The 14,307-nt window shown below is 40.4% G+C and overlaps 1 protein-coding gene across 4 annotated transcripts in view; it reads left to right on the forward strand.

The window, feature by feature from the left end:
* Window positions 1-1,828: 1,828 nt before the first annotated feature.
* The window catches only part of GATA1 (GATA binding protein 1), a 28,876-nt gene continuing 16,397 nt past the window's right edge, over window positions 1,829-14,307 (forward strand). Inside the window, exon 1 of one of the 4 annotated variants that reach the window (XM_039324444.1) lies at window positions 1,829-1,908. The gene's annotated coding sequence lies outside the window, so the exon portion shown is untranslated. Of the gene's footprint in view, window positions 1,990-14,307 lie in introns of all 4 variants that reach the window. The other 3 variants (XM_039324445.1, XM_039324442.1, XM_039324443.1) reach the window with 3 other exon arrangements.

Genomic DNA, 14,307 nt, shown 5'->3' on the forward strand with positions numbered 1-14,307 from the left:
GCAATGCTGTATTAAAGGTGGAAGTATATGTACGGTATATATTCTTCCAAATGAAAACAAGCAAGAGGGTGGAAGCCTGCTGGAGCTTTTTCCACAGCACAGGACAGCATCTTACTTCCAAATGCATTTTAACATTTTGTGGGGTGGCTTTTCTAAGCCCCAATCCAATTACAAATATATACAGCATTTTAATGCACGAAAAATATAGTCTTCCCTGAGACTAAGTCATTACTCTGGAAGTCTCTGCAATGATAACAATAACAAGAGGAACAACAATAACAATACATTGCAAAAAAACTAAATTGATGATAATATTCAGCCTAAACATCTGGCCGACTGTGCAACCAACCAAAATAAAACAACGGGTCAGAATTTTTACCTTGCTATCGTGGTCTGTGCTGCATGGTCTTCTAAAATGAGAATAGACTGGTCAACTAAACATGACAGTTGCTTCCCAATAAATCCAGTTGTCCTTTTCAAACCTCAGAATTTAACCTGATAGCACCTGCTGCCATTCACTATCTGAACAAGCAGACCTACAGTTGCAAGGAGGGGAAGGGGAGATTGTGCACTGCCGTTTTGCATTCACAAGTACCTATTTCTAGGCATCTACATTTATGTCAAGAGGTGTTTGAGCTGTAATTTCAAAGGCATTTAATTTCTAAGCTGGGAGGGGGAGAGGAATGGGGGGAGAGTGAATTGTGAAGAGTGACAATTCCATCTGTAAAAAGCACTGAGGAAATTCATCCTGAAGGACAGGGTAGGAACACCCATGCTTTAACTGAGACTAATTTAGAAAATCAAGGAAGCCATTTATTGGTTCTACCTCTCTGTCCTTCAGGATCACTCTCAGACCTATTTTTCGAATCAAGACTAATTACAAATAAAGCCAGGGCTCTGCTTTGAAGAACAGCTCAGCTGGATCAGTCACCTTGTGGTCCGATGGGTGGCAAATAAATTTAATAAATAAATATATCAGCCGATGAGCTAGCTAGTTCAGCACTCTGTTCCCATAATGGCCAACCAGATGCCTTCAAGTTACCCCAAGCAATCTTATGTCTCCTTACGTTTCCCAGCAATTGGTGCCCTATTTCCAGTGCAGGTCACACATACCTTTGTGATCTACAGACATTGATAATTTTGTCCTCTACTAAATAACTATACTCTTTCACTTTTACATTCACTGTGGTGCCATCTATACTTTTCACTATCCGGACTCAGAAGTTACCACCTGCTGTCTGTACAACCTTCTTTACGTGAAAGCTCTGGAGAGCAGCAATATGAAGCTGGAAAAATGTGAGAAAAGAGAGAGGGAGGGAGGGAGAGAGAGGCTACATCCTTCCCAGCATGAAAGACTACGTGAACGATATCTTACATTCCTGGATTCAGCTAGTAAGAGATAAGACCACAATAGATATGTTACTTTGATGGTTAACTTCCTTGTTTTGTTTTTAATTTGCAGAAACTTAAATTCTCCTATTAAGTTTGAATGAGGTTTGGAGTTGCATTTAGTAGGCTTGACCTCAGCCTACTAAATGCAACGGCCATTTCAGGCTTTAATACAGGTTCCCCGAAGTTAGATTTCTACTCTCCAACTTCAGACTCTGGAGCTTATCCTTGAACTGGGAAAGTAGGAAAATTTTAATTTCATTGGGTTCATGTACAAGTGTTAGGAGTGTTTCCCCCACATATAAACACACATACAGTTCTTTTCCCTGTTCTTCATCCTCTTTGTCAGGGCCTTTTGGAGAAGGCGGAGACATCACTTGGGTGTCTGCTTGCTTTTTTTTTTTTTTTGGGTCCCCTCCCTGTTTCTCTTCGGTCTCCTCTGTCATCAACAGGCTGGGATCTTTGCAGAGGGCTCAGTTGAACAGATCAGCAGCCAGAAGTGGGACCACTTTCTCCAAGGTCAGCCCAACTTTTCTTATTCTCCAGTTTTGTGGACCAGGAGACGTTCAGAACGTAGAGAAGGTTTGCCCTCAGCATCAGGTCAGTTTGATCCACTGTATGGCCCAAACACTGTGGTTTAAAAAATGCCCGTTGCTTTATGGCTGGGATTTTAATGATTGAGAGAGGGCCTGGAAATGCTAAGAAGGGGAGCTAGTATTAAAGAAAAAAAAATAGTCTGAAAAAATACAAGCTGGAAAAAGAAATGGCACCACGGTTGGCTAGAGAGCTGAAAATAAGCTCTATCTAGCTGAAGTTGGTCTGCTGAAATTGAAATATAAAACAGGGCTTGTTGTACTCATCAAGAAGGGAAATGCATTTGGCACATGGGTAGAGGTACCCTATCTTAGCTCTTGTTTTGCATACTTGGGTTTGATAAAGAAAACCGGTTCTCAGGCAGATTTGGGCAACTTCTCATGCTGAGGGCAGCTTCTTGCCTTTATGTATGGCATAACCACAGTCATAGGCAGTGGAAAAATTAGATGTCTTCTCTGCTGGAAGTAGTAAAATGGGTGGTTTACCTGCCTGCTTTCTTCCTCTTCTAAAAATGAAGGAAGGGATAGTGATCCAACCAAATGTGTTAGAAATAATAGAAACATTGGAGAAAGCTACTGATTGCAGTGGAAGAAAGTATTTACTTCTAGGGACACATAAAATGGTCTTAAGAGTTTGTGATACAAACGGACAAGTGAAAAAAGTATCTTAGTGAATTGAGATTGTTTTTAAAGCTATACATTTGGGGGGGATCATGTGGACAGAGTAGCCATGGTTCAGAAAGATTTCTGTAAAAAATACAAATAAAATAGATTTGATAATCAAAGAACAGGATAAAATAGATGCAATAATGAACAGATAGCCGATGCATGTCAATTTCTTGCCCGAGCAAGATAAGATTCTCTATCTGGAGAATAAGAATAATTAACAGATAGATGGGAAACAGTCATACTGGGCATTGGGACCTGGGGAACGCAGTAAGACTTTCTTCTGCATAAACATACAAGTATCAGGTAAAGTGGACCAGTATTCTGAATTCTTCCAAGGTGGGTCGGAATTCTGAATTTTTCTTCTTACTAAGTGAAGAAGCATTCCAGTTGTTAGAAACAAAGCAAAAAAAAAAAAAGAATCAGAGAAAAGATGGCATTCTTTCTTGTCCATTTACTATGAAAAATTAATGTGGAGTACATCAGGTGCGAGGGAAAAAAGGCTTGTCAAAGTAATGATCCGTCAAGAGGCTACAAGTTATAAAGGGAGCAAAATATAAATTTAAAAAGAAAATATGCTGGTATGGCCGACAGGACAGAATGGCGAAAGGAAAGCATTGCTTGGAAATGGAGAGTGGTGTAGTCATTTTTAGAAAAGCTGAAATGCCGGACTGAGAGACTGACATACTGTAAAAGAACTGTATTGAGTAAAGAATGGAAGGAAGGCAATGGCCCTTTCTTAAATACACACAAAATGAAAGTGTGAGGTCCCCCCACTTGCCCCAATGTGTGCATCAATCATGTTCACTACACAACACTGGAAGAATGTAATAGATGATCCAGACATATCAACCTAACCAGTTCCGCTACAGAGAAACTTCATTTTCATATGAAGCCCCTTCCTACGCTATAATTCTGGGCTCTTGCCTTTCAGCCAAAAAGGCTTTTGTGACCATTTTTAGAAGCAAGTGATCAGGCAAATCAGGTTATGTCTGAATGTCCTTGAGCAGCAATTCCATATAACCGTATCTAGGATCTGGCTATTCAACTTCCTGGGGGGAAATGGACCAAGCACTCAAGGTGAGATTGGAACTGTGCTATCTCATGAATGGGCTTTAGAGACAGGGAACTTGACTTCAAGCCATGATTTAAACCCTGATTCCTTTTCTATAAAATGGATATAATATCCCAAGTTATGTTCATGGATACATAAACAGATACATTTATTTTTAATTGAACATCTTCCTTCAGAGAAAAAAAATGCCTCAAACGTCTGCAGCCAAAGAATAAAGAAAGGGAAGCTTATTGGCGCTGGGACCCTATGACTGCGCTTTCCTTTATGCTAAAGAGACTTGGTTATGCTATAATTAATCTAAATTTTAATGGAGCCACAAAACCCTTTCGTGTATTAGCAAGATATAATCACAATTCTCACGGCACTGTGTCCTTGCAATGATCTCACAATGCTGGCCACTGTTATTATTCCCATATTGTGGTGGGCGGATGGGCTAAGAAAAAATAATCCCCCCCCCCCATCCACCCAGTGAGTTATTTTCAGAGGCAATTTGGAACTGAGAACTTTCAAGCTTATTTCTTTGCAACTATCCCGCACCAAATGTAAACATGTTTGCTACCCACACAAAGTTCCAGGATAGAAGGAATTATATTTCTAAGGAAAATTCTTTAGAACCAAAAAAAAAAAAAAAGCAGTTTGGTCTAGTGATTAAGGCTCCAGGCTAGAAAACGGGACTGTGAGTTCTAATCCTGCTTCAGGCATGCAAGCCAGCTGGCTGACTTTGGGCCAGTCATTCTCTCTCAGTCCCCCTCACAGGTTTGTTATTATGGGGAATTTAGGAGGATGAAGGAGTATTAGATATCTTTGCCACCTTGAGTTTTATAAAAATTATAAAGGCAAAATTTTAAAACTCTCATCTTTAGTTATTGGCAGTAGAATATTCTGACAACCTTGGCCTTATCCTGAGTCCTTGTGACACTGGCTTTGTCTTGCCAATTGGCCAGAATTTCCCACAGTTTTTTGTAGTATAAAGTACCTGACATCTACAAAAGAGAAAGAAGACCAAAAGAGTCGAGAGAAGCCATCATTATAATGACAAGTTTGTTCTCCACTATCATAAAAAGAATTTGCTGCTACTAAGAAGGACTACTGGGAAAGACGAAAAACATGAAATTGGGGAAGAAAAGGTTACTTAAGAATGAGTTTGGAATAAAGTGAAGGAGAAGAGAAAAGAATTGTACCTTAATGGTATATGGAGAAATGTTAAAAGAAACTGCATGGATGAATAATAAAGATAAAGACATAGATTGGCAATGAAAATCTGGCTTGATAATATACGCAAAACTAGAATGCAATGTTTATTAATGTTTCTGTCTCTCCCCATATACCCTCCCCGCCAATCTTCTTCTTCTCCCAGAAATATTTGATTTAGTATCTGTCTTGGTAAGAATCCATAGAAAGTTCAGGAAATAAATTAGATTTTTCCTGCCTGTTTTTTTTTTAAAGTGGTTCACTTTCCACCTTGCTTCAGAACTGGGAATCCTGCTGCAGCTGTTTGGAGAGAATGACATCCATACCCAACATTTCCACACCCCTTTTCCAAGCTGCTGTTTTACCTTCAGCCTTGGCTCTTAAATCCCGGGGTTCTTTGAAAGGCTGAGGCTTTGTCATCTTGCAAAGTTTCTGACGGGAGATGTAGTGAATTGAGAGGCAAGCTGGTCTCATTGTAGGAGCATCTGATCTCTTTCAAGGTGGATTAACGTTGCTGCTTCAGTTCCCCAGGCACCCCAATAACAAATGCCCTAGAGATAACTGTCTGAATTATCTGGGGCTGGCGGTGATAAAATGCTGTAATCATCTCTGGGACCCACATCCCTTCTTCTCTTGCCCTGCATAGATGAGAAACAGCAGGTTGACTTACGGGTAGGGCATCAACTGTAATTTGGGCTAAAGTGAAATATTAAAAAGGAAATTTCATTCTTGCTGATAACAGCTGGTGCGGCTGAAAGATAAGGTGATGTCTCCAATGTTTGTGACAGAGTTGGTTTGATGTATCACTGTTGAGGGGGGAAGGGAATAGAAAATCTGGAACACTTTTACTGTTGGGGCTATGTTGGATGTCAGCAAGCATGCCTACCATTGCAAAACAAAAAACAAAAACTCAAAACATCACCCTTGTTTTGTCCTAGAGTTAACTTGGCAAAAGTTAAAACGTGCTTCTAATAATTCTCCTATTACAAAATTTGAATGGACTGCAAAATAGCCTTCTACAACCATATTGCCAAAGGAAGTGCCTATAAATGGGCAATTTCTAAAGCAAAAAGGCAGAACCTGAGCTTCTGGAACTGCAAATGGTCCTCAGAAATCTTAAATGCAATTCTCAAGATTCTCCAAAAGTTGCTACCTATTGATATTTTTTAATATAGGATAAATGGAAAATCGTTACATGCCTGGGGAATAATGGCAACTATATTTATTTAAAGGTAATTCTATTTAAATTAAAAACAATTAAAGTCTAGTTAGTTTTATCATGGTGCCGGCTGTCTAATTTTTGAAATGCATATCAGCTCAATTAGTAAGGCCGACATCTACAAAAATGTTGCACCCTCGGGTCCTAGACTTAACAGTCAAAAGTCATGAAGCAGCTTTTTTTGTGTGAGAAAAACACCGGCAGTACTAGGAAAGCACTGAAAGGTGACTGCTGGAAAATGGGCACACCTCCCCATACTCCAAAAGGATAATTGCATAATAAAACCCTGATCTTTAAACTGTCCAGATCCCTGCCAATAGTTAAATTGACAAGTGCTCTGCAATCTATCATCTTAGGCCTGAACAACTTCTTTCTGTGTTAAGAATTCACCTGATGTGGAGAAAAGTCTGTGGGGTCTGCATGCTAATAAATAAGTAGGGCCAAAACGTTGGGTGGAGGAGGAGAGAGTCACGCTTTCTCTTCATCTGACTCCTCTTTTTCCTGTGTTTTCTCTCTTTTTACTTTCTCCTCTTCCCTTTTTCTTTCTCACTTTCTTTTTCTCTCAATTTCCCCACTCATGCTTCCACATCGTAGGTTTCAAGAGACAGACTAAGATAGCAATAACAATAGCACTTAGACTTATATACCGCTTCACAATGCTTTTACAGCCCTCTCTAAGCCATTTACAGAGTCAGCATATTGCCCCCAACAATCTGGGTCCTCATTTTACCGACCTCGGAAGGATGGAAGGCTGAGTCAACCTTGAACCGGTCAGGATCAAACTCCTAACAGTTGGCAGAATTAGCCTGCAATACTGCATTTTATTGCATTCTAGCCACTACACCACCACGGTTCTTCAAGATCCAGAGTCGTTGCTTGTTGGAATTTGCCCATGAGCTGCAAAGAAATAGTTTAAGGGCCATTTCTTCCCTGAAACACTATGAAACTCTATTGTACTTAGGAGGATTTAATTCTGTGACACTGTGGGCATGATGGCAGAATTAATGCTCCTATATTAAAGTTATATGGATATTTGATAGCAGCAGTTCACCTTCCCTTTGCTTACTGGTTTATGTTCTCAAGAAATACAAGGGAAGGGACATAACCTGGAGAATTTTTGATCTGTAAATATCAAATTTATTAAATTTTAAAAAGCCTTCTCAAATGGCACAATAAAATAGAGGAAATAAGTAAATATAAAATCATAGTATCATAGGGCTGGAAGGGACCTTGGAAGTCTTCTAGTCCAACCCCCTGTCCTTATACCATCCTGGAAAAATGGTTGTCCAATCTTTTCTTGAAAATCTCCAGCAAAAGTCCCGGAGGCAAGCTATTCCACTGATTATTTGTTCCCACTGTCAGGAAACTCCTCATTTCCATATTGGATCTCCCTCTGATGAGCTTCCATCCATTGCTTTTCGTCTTGCACTCAGGTGCTATGGAGAATAAATCGACTTCCACTTCCCTATGACAGCCCTTCAAGTATTGGAAGACTGCTATCAGGTCTCCCCTAAGCCTTCTCTTTGTTAGGCTAAACATACCTAGTTCCCTTAGCTGTTCATCATACAATTTAGCTTCCAGCCCCCTTTCCATCTTTGTTGCTCTTCTCTGTACTCTTTCTAGAGTCTCAACACCTTTTGTATCATGGTGACCAGAACTGGACTCAGTATTTCAAATGTGGCCTTACTACTATAGTATAGAGTGGCATTATCACTTCCCATGATCTTGATGCTCTGTTGATGCAGCCCAGGCCTGCATTGGCTTTTTTTGGCTGCTGCAACACAATGCTGATTCATAGTTAAGTGGTGGCCCCCCAGGACCTTCTCACAGGTACTACTGTTAAGCCAAGTAGTGTCTATCCTGTACCTATGTATCTGTTTTTTCCTGCCTAAGTGCAGGACCTCACTTTTCTCACCACTGATAAATAATTTATATCTCTCCATTCAACACAGAAATCAGATTGACTATGTGCTCCGCAGCCAAAGATGGAGAAGCTCTATACAGTCAGTAAAAACAAGAACACGAAATAACCCAGAACAGGTGTCAGAGAGCAGTACTACAATAATATTCTTCATAAACTCATGAAAGAAGGTGAAATGCAAGAAACCAGAAGAGCGCTGTGAGCTCAGATTAAAGACCTATCCAGTCCAGTATTCCATATCCATGGTGGCCAACTGGATTCTGATAAGCTTAGAAGCAAACAGGAGGGGGAAAAGCTATTTTTGTTCTCCGAAAGGCAGGTTGCCACTGATAATGCCTCTGAGCTATTGTTACTATCAGCAGTGATCATGGATAGCCGTTTCCTCCATGAGAGTCAATGGAGATTTTCAATCATCCAGACAACAACAACAACAACAACAACAACAATGATGATGATGATGATGATAGAGTTGCAAGAGACCTTGGAAGTGTTCTTGTCCAACCCCCTGCTCAGGCAGGAAACTGTATACCATTTCAAACAGTGTTGGAGCATTCACAATTTCTGGAGGCAGGTTGTTCCGCTGTTTAATTGTTCTAACTATCAGGAAATTTCTCCTTAGTTCTAGGGTTGCTTCTGTCCTTGATTAGTTTCCATTGTTTGCATCTTGTCCTACCTTCAGGCGCTTCTTTGTGGCAGTCCCTGAGATATTGGAACACTGCTATCATGTCACCCCTTGTCCTTCTCTTCATTAGACTTAGACATATCCAATTCCAGATAATGGTTGTCCCAAAGGTGTATTCCAAAAGGTATCTGGATTTGCTTGGGTTTTTTTCCTTGAAAATGTTTCGCTTTTTAATCCAAGAAGCTTCTTCAGTTTAGTTCAGTTCACTTTAGAACTAAAGAAGATTCTTGGATGAGAAAGTGAAGTGTTTTCAAGGGGAAAAAACCCAAGTAAATCCAGAAAAGCACCGTTGGGACCTCCATCAGAGTTCTTACTTTTATTTTCTTTGTCTTGGGGTAGCAAATACCATTTACTTCAAAATGTTCAGAAAATAAATATCTTCCATTAGATCACCCCGGTCTCTACTTCTGATATTCCCTAAGACAGGGGTAGGCAACCTTGGCTCTTTTATGACTCATGGACTTCAACTCCCAGAATTCTGGGAGTTGAAGTCCATGAGTCATAAAAGAGCCAAGGTTGCCTACCCCTGCCCTAAGAACTCAAAATTAGTAATGTGGGTAGAAGCCAAGATAATTTTTCTTCTGCAAGACCTGTCTACTGTCTGGGGATAGTTTGGTTCTTAAGAACAGATTCCACCAGTTTCCCAACATGACATATTAAGTTATTTGGATTCCCTTCTCTTAAATTCTGATCATGTTTTAAAAAAAGCATTACATTGATTTCTTTTTCAATCTTCCAGAAAGAGCAAGCTTATATTTTGTTAATCAATGAGCAGAGTCTTGATCAAGCAATTTGCCTGCTATCAATTTGTCATTTTCTAGAACTGCATTTCCAATCACTATTATTTGCCATGCCATATTGAAGTTTTTTTTCCTGAAAATGTAATTTCAGACTAGCGCTCTCTCTTACATTTTATGTCATGAGAAAAGCTCTCAATTCTTCATAAATATTCTCTGCAGTGTCATTATTCTTCTAATTCTATATTCCAACCATCCTCCTACAACAGTGGTTCTCAGCCTGTGAGTCGGGACCCCATTTGGGGTCGAACGACCATTTCACGGGGGTCGCCAAACAACGCAGTCTGCCATTTTTTCCCCCTTTTCCTTAGCTGTGCTACTCCCTTTTATTCTATTGGCTTTTGAAAGCCAATAGAATAGACTCTCTTGAATAGAGTCTAATTCTATTGGCTTCAAAAGCCAATAGGAATTGTCCAGGCTGTCTCTGCCCTGCTGAGCCCACCAAAAGTCCCATTCTGCAAACAGTGCTGCACCAGTTGAGTAGTCCTCGACTTACAACCGGTTGAGTAGTCCTTGACTTACGACCGGTTGGGGGTCGCGGCATTAAAAAGGTTGAGAACCACTGTCCTACAAGATTTTCTGTCTCTAATATATTTGGCTACATTCAATTATTTCTCTTAATATTACTTTTTATTAAAAAAAATTCTTATTATGAAATTGCATTTCTTTTGCATGTGATTGTATTCCTTTATATCCTTCTCATTCAGATAAACCTTCCCATTCTTTTCTCTTGTTGATATAATTCCCACACATTTTGGAGCGATTTTTCATTTTTTTTCTTTTTCAACGTGCTTTTTACTACTCGGCTGATTTGTGAGGACACTTATTTTTTTGAGAATCAGATATGTTGGCGTAGAATTTTAAAAACGTGGGAAAATAAAGCTCCCCCACCCTTTCCCAGTTAAAGAGAAGGAGCAGCTTCTTAGACACCCAAAGGCTCTATGAAATAAAATCTCCCTTTGGGATAGGTTGGGCTTCTGCAAAAGATTGTTCTATAGGGGAAGGCAGCCACTGAGAAGACCTCCTCCCTCTGGTACACACCCACCCACTCCAGATGGGAGGAACCCAAAACATTTCTTCCTGGTTGTGTAGGTCAGGGGTCCCCAACCCCCAGTCTGGGGATCGGACCTGTTCTCAGCATGCAAGAAACCGGGCTGCGCATACAAGTGAAGCCCCATCCATGGGATGCAGGCAGCACACAAAACCAGGCCCCCTCCATTCTGCGGAAAAACCTCTCTCCACGGAACCGGTCCCTGGTGCCCAAAAGGTTGGGGGCCGCTGGTGTAGGTGATTTCAGCTGAAAGGAGATTCATATCCTTCACAAATCTGCAGCAACCCCCATTTACAATTAAAATTTGTAAATTTTTTATCTATGCAGTTGATTATGGGCTGGTTCACTTCTTTTCTGAGATTAGAACAGGCTTTTATCCAAATGGAGGATAATTACAGACCTCTATTACTATTACTGTTTCTTCACCCAAGTCCCTGAACATCTCCTTCTTTGACCAAGTGACAAAATTAGTGGATCAGAGGAATGCTGTGGATATAATTTACTTGGATTTCAGTAAGGCATTTGATAAAGTAGATCACAACCTACTACTTGATAAGATAGAAAAATGTGGGTTAGACAGCATCACCATCAGATGGATTCGTAGCTGGCTGACCAGCCGTATTGAACATGTGGTCTTCAATGGAACTGCATCTACATGGAGGGAAGTGTGTAGTGGGGTGCCCCAGGGCTCTGTTCTAGGACCAGTGCTCTTCAACATCTTCATCAATGATTTGGACGAGAGGATAGATGGGGAACTCATCAAATTTGCGGATGACACCAAGCTGGCAGGAATAGCCAACACTCCAGAAGACAGGCTTAAGATACAGGAGGACCTGGACAGACTTGAACACTGGGCACTATCTAACAAAATGAAATTCAATGGTGAAAAAAGTAAGGTTCTACATTTAGGCAAGAAAAACCAAATGTACAGGTATAGTATAGGGGGTACCTTGCTCAATAGTAGTAACTGTGAGAGGGATCTCGGAGTCCTAGTGGACAAACACTTAAATATGAGCCAGCAGTGTGCTGCAGCTGCCAAAAAAGCCAACATAGTGCTGGGCTGCATTAACAGAAGGATAGAATCAAGATCACGTGAAGTATTAATACCATTTTATAATGCCTTAGTAAGGCCACACTTGGAATACTGCATCCAGTTTTGGTCATCACGATGTAAAAAAGATGCTGAGACTCTAGAAAGAGTACAGAGAAGAGCAACAAAGATGACTAGGGGGCTGGAGGCTAAAACATATAAGGACAGGCTGCTGGAATTGGGTATGTCTAGTTTAATGAAGAGAAGGACGAGGGGGGACATGATAGTGTTCCAATATCTCAGGGGCTGCCACAAAGAAGAGGGAGTCAAGCTATTCTCCAAGGTGCCTGAAGGACGAGAAACTGATCAAGGAGAGAAGCAACTTAGAACTAAGGAGAAACTTCCTGACAGTTAGAACAATTAACCAATGGAACAACCTGCCTCCAGAAGCAGTGAATGCTCCAATACTGGATGTTTTTAAGAAGAGACTGGACAGCCATTTGTCTGAAATGGTGTAGGGTTCCTGCCTGAGCAGGGGGTTGGACTTGATGACCTCCAAGATCCCTTCCAATTATTATTATTATGGATCATCGCACAGTCAGCCAGATGTTCAGACTGGATTTGGCATTTTGTCTACCTATCGAGTCCTTACCCAGGACCTGGGATAGGCAGATGTGGATGTTTGATGGTATTACAGATATCGTCGCAGGATGGAAGCAGTTCCTAGTAAGGCTGCCTTTTGCAATTGACTAATAGCGAATTTGTCAATGCCAATGGTGTTCAAGTGGTGCTCCAGTTGTTTTGGGATTGCACCCAAGGAGCCTATTACTATTGGTACTACCCTTGCTTGCTTTTGCCACAGTCTTTCTATTTCTATTTGTAGGTCTTTGTATTTTGTTATCTTCTCCAGTTCTTTCTCTCTATTCTGCTGTCTCCAGGCACTGCCACGTCCACTATCCAGACTTTTTTGTCTTTCTTATCGACAATTGTTAAGTCTGGGGTGTTATGTTGCAGGTGCTTGTCTGTTTGAATTCTGAAGTCCCAGAGCAGTTTAATTTTATCATTTTCTATGACTTTCTCTATTTTATGATCCCACCAGTTTTTGCTTACAGGCAAATGATATTTTTTGCAGATCTTCCAATGCACCATTGTTGCTACTTTGTCATGCCGCTGCTTGTAGTCAGTCTGTGCAATCTTCTTGCAACAGCTTACCAGGTGGTCCACTGTTTCTTCAGCTTCTTTGCATAGGCGGCACTTACATAGGCGGTCTGTTGCTGTCTTCTCAATTTTGACTTTATATGCATTTGTCCTTAATGCTTGGTCTTGTGCAGCAATAATAATAATAATAATAATAATAATAATAATAATAATAATAATAATAATAATAATAATTATTATTATTATGGATCATCGCACAGTCAGCCAGATGTTCAGACTGGCATTTTGTCTACCTATCGAGTCCTTACCCAGGACCTGGGATAGGCAGATGTGGATGTTTGATGGTATTACAGATATTGTCGCAGGATGGAAGCAGTTCCTAGTAAGGCCGCCTTTTGCAATTGACTAATAGCGAATTTGTCAATGCCAATGGTGTTCAAGTGGTGCTCCAGTTGTTTTGGGATTGCACCCAAGGAGCCTATACTATTGGTACTACCCTTGCTTGCTTTTGCCACAGTCGTTCTATTTCTATTTGTAGGTCTTTGTATTTTGTTATCTTCTCCAGTTCTTTCTCTCTATTCTGCTGTCTCCAGGCACTGCCACGTCCACTATCCAGACTTTTTTGTCTTTCTTATCGACAATTGTTAAGTCTGGGGTGTTATGTTGCAGGTGCTTGTCTGTTTGAATTCTGAAGTCCCAGAGCAGTTTAATTTTATCATTTTCTATGACTTTCTCTATTTTATGATCCCACCAGTTTTTGCTTACAGGCAAATGATATTTTTTGCAGATCTTCCAATGCACCATTGTTGCTACTTTGTCATGCCGCTGCTTGTAGTCAGTCTGTGCAATATTCTTGCAACAGCTTACCAAGTGGTCCACTGTTTCTTCAGCTTCTTTGATGATGATGATGATGATGATTATTATTATTATTTTTTATCCGTGATAATCGCACAGTCAGGCAGATGTTCAGACTGAATTTGGCATTTTGTCTACCTATCGAGTCCTTACCCAGGATCTGGGATAGGCAGATGTGGATGTTTGAGGGTATTACAGATATCGTCGCAGGATGGAAGCAGTTCCTAATAAGGCCGCAATTGACTAATAGCGAATTTGTCAATGCCAATTGTGTTCAAGTGGTGCATATTATTATTATTATTATTATTATTATTATTATCGATCATCGCACAGTCAGCCAGATGTTCAGACTGGATTTGGCATTTTGTCTACCTATCGAGTCCTTACCCAGGACCTGGGATAGGCCGATGTGGATGTTTGATGGTATTACAGATATCGTCGCAGGATGGAAGCAGTTCCTAATAAGGCCGCCTTTTGCAATTGACTAATAGCAAATTTGTCAATGCCAATGGTGTTCAAGTGGTGCTCCAGTTATTATTATTATTATTATTATTATTATTATTATTATTATTATTATTATTCCTGGCCTCAAGGCCATTTTGATTAAGGGGGAAGTTAAATTACTTTTGTGTGAGAATTTACATTCAGTTCTACCCTGAGTCTGTGAAATACAGGTAGTC

This window comes from Crotalus tigris, unplaced genomic scaffold (genome assembly GCF_016545835.1).
Source record: "Crotalus tigris isolate CLP2741 ecotype Arizona unplaced genomic scaffold, ASM1654583v1 scf7180000024301.445443, whole genome shotgun sequence".
In the NCBI taxonomy this organism is placed as follows: Eukaryota; Metazoa; Chordata; class Lepidosauria; order Squamata; family Viperidae; genus Crotalus; species Crotalus tigris.